General features: G+C 38.2%; 1 protein-coding gene across 1 annotated transcript in view; it reads right to left on the bottom strand.

Moving 5' to 3' along the window:
* The window catches only part of ZFHX4 (zinc finger homeobox 4), a 181,049-nt gene that overhangs the window by 32,723 nt on the left and 136,029 nt on the right, over positions 1-12,297 (bottom strand).

The raw sequence follows: 12,297 nt of genomic DNA, 5'->3' as shown, positions 1-12,297 counted from the left end.
TCAATAAATCCACATCTTTATTCTGATCTTTTAGGTGAGCTCCAGAGCAGAAGTGCCGGCAATGTTTGCTGTTTGCTAAACTTATCCCCAGACAGAAATCATAGGTTTCACCTAGCTCCATTCTTCCTTTGGGTTCCCTGTCGTAGGGAAATCTATAAAAAACAACTAGACTTCAGAAATCACTTTCCACACCGTATTCTTTCTCTACTGACTCAACACATGGCGTTGATTCCATTTTACAAAGTCTCTTGTCACGTCTGTTTCTCTATTCTTCTGTCATCATCTCTTTCCTGACAGTTTCAATAGCCTCCACAACAATCTCTGGAATTCCATGTCTTTCCAATCTAATATCTCATAATATCTCAAGAGCTATCATTCAAGAAAGTAAAATTGCTTGAGTAAACATCATGACCCTAGCACTGGATTTTCAGTATATTACTTGACCTCTTTAAGCCCTGATTCCCTCATTTGTAGAATACAGATATAACTACATAAATAATCAACAACCATAAGAGAAAATAATCCAAATAAAGGGAAAATATGATATGGTCTTTTTTTTGTTTGTTTGTTTTTTGCGGTATGCGGGCCTCTCACTGTTGTGGCCTCTCTCGTTGCGGAGCACAGGCTCCAGACGTGCAGGCTCAGCGGCCATGGCTTACGGGCCCAGCTGCTCCGCGGCATGTGGGATCTTCCCAGACCGGGGCACGAACCCGTGTCCCCTGCATCAGCAGGCGGACTCTCAACCACTGCGCCACCAGGGAAGCCCCTGATATGGTCTTTAAAATGAGAAAACGCCGTATCTCGTTGAGAGGATAAAAAAGCTGTCACACAATCCTTACATTGTTAAATAGACTCAAGTTTATCTAATATTTCTAGGCAATAGCATCTGTGGTTGATTCTGAGGGCTTTAATTAAACAAATAATTAACCTTTAAAATAGAAGTGCACACCAAAGCACTATTATTGCCTTCACTAGTTGTTTTTCCTGCTACCTACAAAACCTTTGGCCTTTGATGGTAAACTATTTAAAAACAATACAATCATAATAAATACCCAGTGCCCTTTCCCAAACAACAACAACAACAACAAAAAACAATTATCTTGTAACTATATCTTAAATTAGTTTTGAAAAAAAGAATTTGTCATCAGTCTTTGCTTATAAATTAAGGAATAACTTCCAAAAACTCACAACATTCGTGTCCAATCAATATGTCTCTCAAGAAGGCCACTTCTTCCTCCTGGCAATCTCTCATACCTTTATTCCTTGATCAATATTGTTCCTTTTATATTTTGAATGTCTTGTTTTCTTCTCCTGTTAAACTCTCATTCTTCCCTCAATACCTAAAGCAAGTGTCACCTCCTCTGTGCTTTCATTAACAATTAGCTTATACATATGTCTCAGTACTTTTGATGTATTGTGATAACTTTTATATGATTCATGTCTATTTCCCCAAGAAACTGTGAGTTCCTTGAGAGCTTTCATTTTAAGAGATTCTCAACTTAGGACAAAGTGAGGCATATCAAAGTCACCTAGGATACCTTTATTCAAAATACTAAACCGCACCCTATATCCTGAAACAGATGAATCTCAAGATGAGAATTTTATAAAAGCTTCCCAGAGCCTCAGAACTCTAAATTCAAAGCTTCCTCAATTATACCAAAAACAGAGAAGTCATCTTACATATATATGTGTGTGTGTATATATATATATATATATATAAACGTGTGCGTGTAAAACCATTTCTTCCCCTCTTTTCTAGCAAAAAACAATTCCATTTTATCAAAGAATCCTTACCATTTCACACACACACACACACACACACTTCAATGTATTAAATAGTCTTGTTCAAATAGATATCAGTAGTAGCTAAGTGAATTTGACCAAATGACTGCTACTCTTTAAAGATTCCTGAAAATAAAAAGAAAACAATGACATCTTATTAAGTTTGTATCTCTGCCAGATACTGTGGTAAACTATTTGTGTAAAAACAGTCATGTAACCCTCACAATAAAATCATGAGGTAATGCTTAATCTTCATTTTAAAAATCAGAAGCCTGGAGGCTCCAAGATGTTAAGGTCACTTGCCCCAGGTCCCGAAGTTTGAAACTGACAGAGCCTGAAATGAAACCCAGGTCAGTATGGTAAAAAAGTCTGAAATTTTGGATGTGTCCAGTTTTAATACCACAGTATTTAGAAGCTTATAAAGGTTTTCCTACCTTTGTAAAGGCCAGAAAACTAAGTGTGTGCATGTGGAGAGGGGTGGGAAGGAAGCGGGAAGAAAGCAACTTTTCACTAGTCCTGTGAAATTTCTGATATTTCATAAAAGATTACATTCTTTGAATATAAAATGTAACCAAATAATAGTTTGGTGCCACATTGAAATCCTTGCATTTAATAGTGATTTAAGGAAATGTGCAAAATGTCAAAACCAAAACAGTTATTTAATCTCACAAATTAGATCATGTGGCACTTGGAGACTACTCCGAAGAGAGTGACTTGTGCAAATAATTTTATAAAGGAATGTAGTGCAGTATGCCACAGAATTCTTTCTAGATCCTCAACAATAGTGCCTCCTTTATACAAATGATATAAATATTTTAATAAAGGAGATTTTAACTTATCAAATCAACTGATTATAGTTTTCTGCCTGTGTTAAATGACATGTTTAAAGCCTACTAATGATACTTAGCATCTTTCAATATTTCACTTTAATAATTGCTCTGTAATAACAAATCTGACTGTTGTTAACATGATCTGTCTCTTGCTGGTGATTTAATTAGATTACTAACTTGTGTTCTCTAGCACCTGATCTTTCTTATTTAATACTATTTAAAAATAAGACCACTGGGACTTCCCTGGTGGTGCAGTGGTTAAGAACCCACCTGCCAATACAGGGGACATGGGTTCAAGCCCTGGTCCGGGAAGATCCCACATGCTGTGGAGCAACTAAGCCCATGCACCACAACTACTGAGCCTGCACTGTAGAGCCTGCAAGCCACAACTACTGAGCCCACGTGCCACAACTACTGAAGCCTGCGCGGCTAAAGCCCGTGCTCCACAACAAGAGAAGACATCGCAATGAGAAGCCTGCGCACCGCAATGAAGAGTAACCCCTGCTTGCCGCAACTAGAGAAAGCCTGCGTGCAGCAACGAAGACCCAATGCAGCCAAAAATAAAATAAATAAATTTATTAAAAGAAAATAAGACCACTGATAATTCATTCAGTATTCTACTCTATTCTGTCAATTTTGTGATGATCACACATTTGAAAATGATACCAAATTATTTTTATTAACACAAGGTAGGAGTAATTGCTGCATTTTCTGAGGAATAGTATATTAATTAGCACAATCACCATCACTACCACCATTTTACAGCATTTGCTTTATGCCAGGTACTGACTGATGCTCTTTATATGCGTTAGGACACCTCAAGCAAGAGGCGGAGCTATGATTCGAAACCATATAGCTTTATTCAGGAATAGCTCTCTTAACCACAATGATATACTGAACCATATTTTTTAAATCCTAAAAGTGGCTTTCTTTCTGATTCTGTAATTATTTCTCATTTCCCTTTTTTCTCATTTGACCTGAGTTCTGCTAATCACCTTTTCCCTTACCCCAAACCAAATGGTTACATCTCCAGAGACAATGCTTAAAACCTAAATTTTGGGCTTGCCTGGTGGCGCAGTGGTTGAGAGTCCGCCTGCTGATGCAGGGTACACGGGTTCATGCCCCGGTCTGGGAGGATCCCACATGCCGCGGAGTGGCTGGGCCCGTGAGCCATGGCCGCTGAGCCTGCGCGTCCGGAGCCTGTGCTCCGCAACGAGAGAGGCCGCAGCGGTGAGAGGCCCGCGTACCGCAAACAAACAAACAAACCTAAATTTTTAGGGTTCTTACTCCTTTTAATTATGAGAATGAAAGCCCCCACCACTCTCTCTCTTTTTTTGTCCTGCCACACCTACTCATAAGCTTGTCCACCTCACTACTCCTTTTTTCCTTCCCTTGTTTGAATAATATTTATTCTGTAAGTTAACTGATAACTTTCAGGCATTCAATCTTAGTTCAAAAGTCATCAAGTTCTTATCTGGCAAATCTTGATTTTTTTTTTTCCTGCAAATTGGAATAATACTTTAAAAAAACTATATAATCCATACAAATCTAATGATCAGGGCAAGATCTGGAATTTTTAATTTTTTAAAGCAGTCTAGATACACAAACAGAGAATTCTAAGTTTAAGATTGCTGTCATTTGGGAATAAATCTAATCTAATCTGCACTTGATTATTGCAGCAGCCCCGTGCTTTTTATATTCTTATCAGCAAATCTGGGAAGCATTTGGCACAAGTTCAGTGGAAGTTGGAATTTTTAAAATAATGGTTGAATGTTTAAGTTGCTAAGTATAGTACTAAGATAGTATTTGCTTACAAAACGTCCATGTCTCAACCCCTCCCATTGATATGTTAATGCATTAAATAATCAAGTGCATCACTATTTTTAGTAAAATGTTTAGCACATAAAATAAAAAATACACCACCAAACAGAGTAAATATTAAGCTAATTGGTCTAAAGTAATAAAGAGAAAGAAAAACATTTTCTGTAGTCCTAGGTCCTAGATAACATTTTGAGTTCCACTTTACTTTCATCCATTAAAAATATATATATATATATATGCCTATTCTTATTTTATAATTGGAGAATAAGACCAAATTCTGAAAGAGAATCCACAAATTTCAACAGCCCTTCTAGCTCCTCCCCCCATTTTTTGAAGTCCCTCCTCTCTCTACCTCAGCTCTGTGACTCATTGTAAAAGGTATCTTACAGACTGGGAATACAGAGAAGATACTTGCAGCTCTCTAGTTTCAAAATAATAAGTGAGTACTTGTTGGAAACCTGTTAGGTGCTAAGCACGTAACATGCATTTCCTTACTCCATCCTCACAGTAAATCTGTCACAGAAAAGCCATTGCTTTTACGGAAGAGATGAGATATCAAAGCTCAGACGTTTGTCCAAAGGCACAGAGTGGCAGAAGGCAGGATTTCAACTGAGTAAGTCTGATTCCAAAGCTCTGGACTCTCCCCTGGACAGGGGTGCCCCCAGCCAGCCCCCAGGACTCCTGGGCCAGGAAGCCTAAAAACTTCGAGTTTCCTACCTCCTAAAAAAACAGCTCAAACCCCTTCAAAGCAGATTCACCATAACAAGATCAATATTTAGAAGAGCACATCAAATTCAACATTTATTACTACCGTGGTAGTTCACATTTTAATTAAAACCTCTGGACTTGCTTGTGTGTTGCAAAAGAGAAGCCTGTTTCCAGTTGAAGCAAGTTTGCAATTAAAAATGGTTTCAAGTGGTCTTCTCCATCCTTTTCCTATGTGGATACAAAGAGTGTGCTTCTAAAAAAGCTAAGCAACTCAGCATGTTACCAAATGGTTTTGAGTAACCAAGCAACATCATCATTGTTGATCTGCAGTGCTTTCTCTTAAATTAGTTCTTCTAGGCAGTAATAGATTGAAGTGCATTGGATGCTCCAGTGTCAATTACCTGAATGGGGCTGGATTTGTAATTTTTTACTTTCTGAAAAAGTAAAGCTCCTTTGCCCTGCCCTGTCTGGTTTTACCCAGAAGTTATTTTTATATAGTAAGGCAGTAGTATCTCCTGGGGCCTCCCGGCCAGGAATGTGTGATCACTTCTTTCTGCTTCTTGAATCATCTATGACCTCAGTGTAATGGGACCTAAAAGAATTTAATAAGTTCCTGATATCAATTAGTTTCAATAAATTACTCATACATCTTCTTAAGGTCTCACATTTTAAAGTGCTGTTACTGAAATATTTTTTCTTAAATTTACTAATGCCTAATACATCTCTCCATATAAGATTCTATTTTATTTGATTATTTTGAAAGGAAAAGATTGAACTTCTCGTATAATTTAGGGATAATAGCACATTCCCATCTATCAACCAGTTGCCCAGTTATCTAGACGCGAGTCCTTATAGGATTTGTGACAATCTCTCTTTATATTGTCTAAAACGATTTTCATTCCTTAGCATACTATGCTGGCTTGGCTAGGTTTCTCATTAACACAGGGACACGTCTTGTCCACACACGGATCCCTAGCCTACCCAGTAGGAACATGTGGAACACTGCCTACTTATTTCAACACTTCGTTTTCTATCTCATAGCTAGTTTTTCATCCTTTACTTTCTACTCCACAGTTGCCAAGTTTTCTGAATAGCCTCATATTAGGTTAAAAGCCTTGCAAAGTTATTTTTTAAAATAGAAAAGAAAATAAATGTTTAGTCAGCAGGGCATCTTTATCACGATTTCCTTTAACTCTATCAAAGACCCCTTACAAGGGTATCGTTTACTCTAAGGGAAGTTGCATTCCTTTATCTCAGTCATTATTTGGTTCTTAGAAATTTCTACAACTTCTCTCACACTTTCACCTCAAAGACTTCTGTAATGATAGGTGCTTCCCTCAAAGACTGCATTGTTTTAAAATTACTGCAACAATACTAGAGTTGAATCAGTTTCACAACTTAAAAAAATGTTTTCTGGACTCTGCAATGATAATCTGCAATGATTTCATCATTCCCAAGATTTTACTTCAATCATATTCAATGAGTTACTTGGGCATGCTTCTTTGGAACCATTATCCATGAAACCATCATTCACTCTGGCTGTGGAGAACCAGAGAAAGTAACCCTGTGTTGAAATAATAGTCATTTTTTAAAAAACTATTTGAGAGTCATTCTGTTTCCTTGAAATTTTGAGCAAAGATAAAAGATAAGACATCAGTAACATAAAAATAGCCCACTTCTGCTATAGCTAAGTGGCCCTTAGAAGCCTATGTTGTTCAAAAACAATTTCATTTGAAGAATATTGACTACTCCTATGTATATGTTTGTGCTAGGGAAAAACAAAAAAACAAAAAACAAAAAAAACAACCATGGACTTAAGAAACAAACACACTCAGGCTTGAATCCCAGCTCCACCACTTTCTAACTACTTGAAGAAGCAAGTTACTTAACTTCCCTGAAATTCAGGATCCTATATGTGAAAATGGAAACAAAAATACCCAGATTTCAGGGGATAATAAGAAGTAATGTTAATAAATATATAAAGCATCTAGTACTGAGTAATTAGTAGATGTGTTCACAGATGATTCTTCTCTGGCTTGGTCCACACTGCTGAACAGAAGTTATTCAAAGAAGAGACTACATCAATTTGGTATATTGACATTTTAGATTATAGTTATATGTAATGGACTCTCTGTCCATCAGTTAAGTGTTTTAAGCCTTTAAAAGATCACTATTATTTGTGTAGATATTTTAGAAATAGCAAATGTTAACAAGGCTAAACATTGGTTTCCTAAGCAGCATAGTTTGTAAGTTCTTTTTTTTTTTTATCCCTAAGCAAATTTTACATATGCTGCAATAAAAGTGGTATGTGAACCACATTGTAAAGACTGTTCAGTTCACAGTAGTTTGGCCATTTACAAAAGGTATAATGAAGGAGATGAACTCAAAGGAGTTGTGGTGATGGACAAGTCAGCCCTAGGTTTTCCCTAGCAAGAGAGGGATCCTCCCCTCCCCAATTCCAAACTCCCACCATCAGTATAATATTAAGAGAAAAACTCAACCAGAAGTCAAATCTCAGAATACAGGTCTGCAAATGTGGCATTCTCCAAAAATCAAAAAATCTCCATTTATACACAAACATTGGGTCAAGTAATTTTCTAGACTATTCCTTACACTGCAGTCACCTAAATCATATGACCTACTGAGAACATCATCAACGCACAAAACATTTATTTTTTTTCTCCGAAGCAATCCCTAATGAACCGAAGACAGTACGTTAGAGCTTTCACAAAGCCAAGTTAAGTGAGAAAGGTAAAAAAATAAGAATTAAAACTCTGCTTCAATCCATGTAGATTTAAACTGATCTATTAGCATTTTGGAGCCAGTCTTCCTATTATAAAGTGAGGATAAAGTGGTCTGTTCTGCTTGCCTCACAAAGTCACCGTAAGGATGAAGTAGAACTTGTTATCATCACCTCCAGGTGATCATGAAAGACAGGGAAATACAATCTTTGTACTACACTTTCTAAATATTGAACGTCTTAAATACGCCGACATGGAAGGCACCACTACTACTTATAATAAACGATCCTATACAGTTATATATATGGGGGAAATGATTGCTTCCCATGTGCAGGCTTATTTATTTTGTGAATTATACATGGCCATAAAAGAAAATCCTCAGATGACTAAATCAATTCTTTTTATCAACACTGTAATTGTTGAAATAAATTTATCAATAACCTAAGATGGAGAAGTTCCCTAAATTATATGTAAATAATCCTCGGGTTATTACTGTTCAGAGTTTTCTACATTTCACCACATTAGGAAAGGTCAAATTTATATAATCCTATAGCCCAAATTATACTTACAAGAATTGACCTGGGCAATGATGGATACAAACATAAGTAAAATAAATCTGGAGAAGGAAAGTTAGTGAAAGTATGCATAGTCCCAGAAAAGGAAGATTAGAAAGGCTAGGCTGAAGCCAAGAAGGAAAAATGTACTATTGGAACCTGCTATGAATTTTCAAGACAATACTTATGCGTACCCATGAAATGTTTATTTAATAAATCACTCATTAATGAGCAGATTGATGAGATTTGGCACATTGTTTCTTTGGACTGTATTAGTGGCAGAAAAAAATGGTTTCTGAGACACAGCCAATTTTTTTCTTCTTTGTCTGGATGCAAGTATTGCAAAGGGTCCCTTGATCTGGGCAAAGTGAGTGTTTTAAGCAGGAGATGCCATGATCATATTTGCATCTTTGGGATGCTATGCAGGGGATGGAATGGAGGAGGAAGAGTTCGGTTGTTTAAAAAAAAAAAAAGGGGGGCTTCCCTGGTGGCGCAGTGGTTGAGAGTCCGCCTGTCGATGCAGGGGACACGGGTTCGTGCCCCGGTCCGGGAGGATCCCACATGCCGCGGAGCGGCTGGGCCCGTGAGCCATGGCCACTGAGCCTGCGCGTCCGGAGCCTGTGCTCCGCAACGGGAGAGGCCACAGCAGTGAGAGGCCCGCGGACCGAAAAAAAAAAAAAGGACACTGGAACATTCATTGTACTTCCATCTATTACCTTCTAGAAGAAATCATGGATTAAAGGAAGAATAGTGATTCTATTGGGGAGAAAAGGAATGTTAAAACATCCAAGATTGGGGTAAGAGAAAAGATGATGAGCTCAATTTTGGACATGAATTAGAGGAGAGCTGATGAGTAAACATTTAAGTTTCTGAAACTAGATTCTGGAAGAGAAGTCTGAGTTGAAAATCATTTGGAAGAAGTCATAACTAATACTAGTGAGTAGATGGCACTCCTGAGGAAGAACACATAGCATACAGAAGAGGACAGCTGAGGACAGAACCCTAAGGAAGGAAAATTAAGAAGCAAGTGGCTTGAAGATTACTGAAAGAATACAAAAGATGATGATGGAGAACAAAGAGGTAGTCACAAGACCCTGGAGTGATCAGTAAAACAGTGACCAAAGGAAAAGAACTTTCCAGAGGTTTGAGGCACAGCATAAAGTTACACAGAGAAGTAAAATAAGGCCCTGGTGATATTGTGAGAGATGATGGTGAAAGAGGCAGTAGAGGGATGGTACATACTTCATAGAAGGAGTAGATAGAACTTGCTGATGGGTCTGATGAGGAAAGTGACAGAAGACGACGGATCAAAGATGATTCCAATGTTTTTTGCCCAAGAAATTAGAGGAATGGAGAGCCTGTTTACTGAGATGAGGAAAAGTGCAGGTGGAACAAGTTGGGAGCGAGGAGAAGGTTTGGAATCAGTAATTTGGAAAATGTTTGGTTTGAGATGCTTTGTTTATATACCTAAGTAAAGGTGTCAAGTAGGTAAGTGTGGCAGTGGGGGCAGAGAGGAGAGGGCGAGGGAAAGAGAGAAAGAAAAGGAGAAGGAGATGTAGGAAGGAAGGGAAGGAGGGAGGAAGGTAGGAAGAGGTCAACATATAGATGCTCATTTAAGTCCTTGAGATGAGATTGAATAATATCACCTAGAGGATACATGAGGGTACATGACTGAACCCAGGATACACTCTTACACAGGACACATCAAAGGAGGGGATGCTGTGAGCAGTCCACTCCAGCAGGGCAAAGCACTTTATCCTTGACATTGTTTAGAATTGCCAGTGCGTGGTAAAAATAATCATCAAGCAGGCTAAACTTTAGTCAGTTTTATTACTGTTTTTAAATTCCTATAGGAATGCTGCCACTTTATTGCCTGAACGGGGGTGGAATAGTCACACTATCCCCTCCTCAAATAAGAAGAAACCAGTGAAGAAGACTGAGCAAGACCAGTCCATGCAGTAGAAGATCCAGAGAGAATGGGGTATGGAAGCCTCATGAAAGAGCCATTTCAAAAAGAAGGGAGAGGTGAACTTGTTAAAAGTTGCTGGTTGGTCAGATGAGAATTAGGAATTGACCATGATGTTCGCCGAAGAATGGGTGCTTAGAGCCTTTGACCAGAGCTTCTTTTGAGGAGTGGTGAAGGCAAATGCCCCCTGAACGTGGGTATAAGAGAGAATGAAGATGGATGAATTGGAGGAGTCAAGAGCAGATGATTCTCTGAGGCGTTTTGCTGTAAAAAGGATCAGAGAAATGGGACAGCATGCGGAGGTGGCTGGGGCATCATGGGAGGGTTTTTTTGTGTTTTTTTTTTTTTTTTTTTTTTTGTGGTACTTGGCCCTCTCACCGTTGTGGCCTCTCCTGCTGCGGAGCACAGGCTCCGGACGCGCAGGCTCAGCTGCCATGGCTCACGGGCCCAGCCGCTCCGCGGCACGTGGGATCTTCCCGGACCGGGGAGCGAACCCGTGTCCCCTGCATCGGCAGGTGGACTCTCAACCACTGCACCACCAAGGAAGCCCACATGGGAGGGTTTTTGTTTTTGTTTTTGTTTTAATGTAGAGTGATGTAGAGAATGTCAGTATGAGGATGGTGATGAGCTAGTGGTGAGGGAAAATTAATGATGCAGAAGACAGTGAGGCAGTGACAAGTGTCAGATGATGGATCTCATAGCATCCAGATGGGTGTGGATTTCTGAAGCAAGTGTGAACCGGGATAGAAGTCAAATGATCACGGAAGTCAATGGAAGTTAGGTTAGAACTTAACCTCATAGAAGCTGGAGGCTGTCACGATCATGACAAAAGTTGGGGATGAGAGTTGGGGGAGTACAAAGTTACAGAGGAGAGTAAAGAGGTGTCAAAATGAATGAGAATGTTGTAAAACAGGGACTAGAAAAGAGGGCCAGATAGCAAAAGCCATTTTGTTTTAGCACATAAAATATTCCTATTGTCCTTTTTTGTGATACCCGATGACAGAAACCATTTTTGCTGAGTAAAGATTTGACCAGTAATCCTATCTAGCTATGAGCCAGGACCACTACTTTTTCCTTGTAGATACTATGGAGGCCATGTAAGCAATAAAATTATTATCAACAAAAATGAAAACCTTGCAGAACATAAACGGTCTCCTATTAAATGCTTAGATTAAGTTTTATGGCAATACTATCACACTGTATTTTTCATAATCTTTCTAAGTTTGATCAAAAAAACTTACATGTGATGCACATAGCAGATGAATTTTAGGATTTTGGTACAAGGTGATGAAAATATCTCAGAAATGTATGATGACTTGGTCCATTAAGTTTGTTGTCATGGCTAAGTAGATGAAGTAACTCATGATCATTACTAATGGAAAAGGTGATGTATAAACTAAAACCAAATTATCATAAACATCTTATGATTAAAACAAACCAAAAAATAATTCTGCAAAAATTTAAAGATATCGCTATTCTAAAATACATGATAATGGCAAACAGGAAAAGTGAACTTTAATACATGTGGACAATTCACAAATGATGACCAGAATTCAAATACACGAAGGGGCAAAATAAACAAAAAGCCATAAATATGGTCACCTTAAAAAAATAAAAGGTATGTTGGGGGAAGGAGGGGGAGGAATCTCGTGGTAAAAAAATAAAAAGTAACTTTTTCTTTTATCTCACTTCTACAAACTATAAATGAAAACATCTTTAATGTGGTAAGTAATTTGAGCCAAATGTAGAATTCCCTTTTGAGGATTTTTAACATTGATATTTTTAAGGATGTAGAAAGGATAGCCATATATGTTTGACCCAATAAAATAAGTAATACGGGAATGAATTTCATCTTTTTTATGGCTAATATTTTCTAGCTTTTCTATACACTATAC

Source organism: Globicephala melas, chromosome 17 (genome assembly GCF_963455315.2).
Source record: "Globicephala melas chromosome 17, mGloMel1.2, whole genome shotgun sequence".
Classification (NCBI taxonomy): domain Eukaryota; kingdom Metazoa; phylum Chordata; class Mammalia; order Artiodactyla; family Delphinidae; genus Globicephala; species Globicephala melas.
This window is presented reverse-complemented; position numbering and strand designations above follow the sequence as displayed.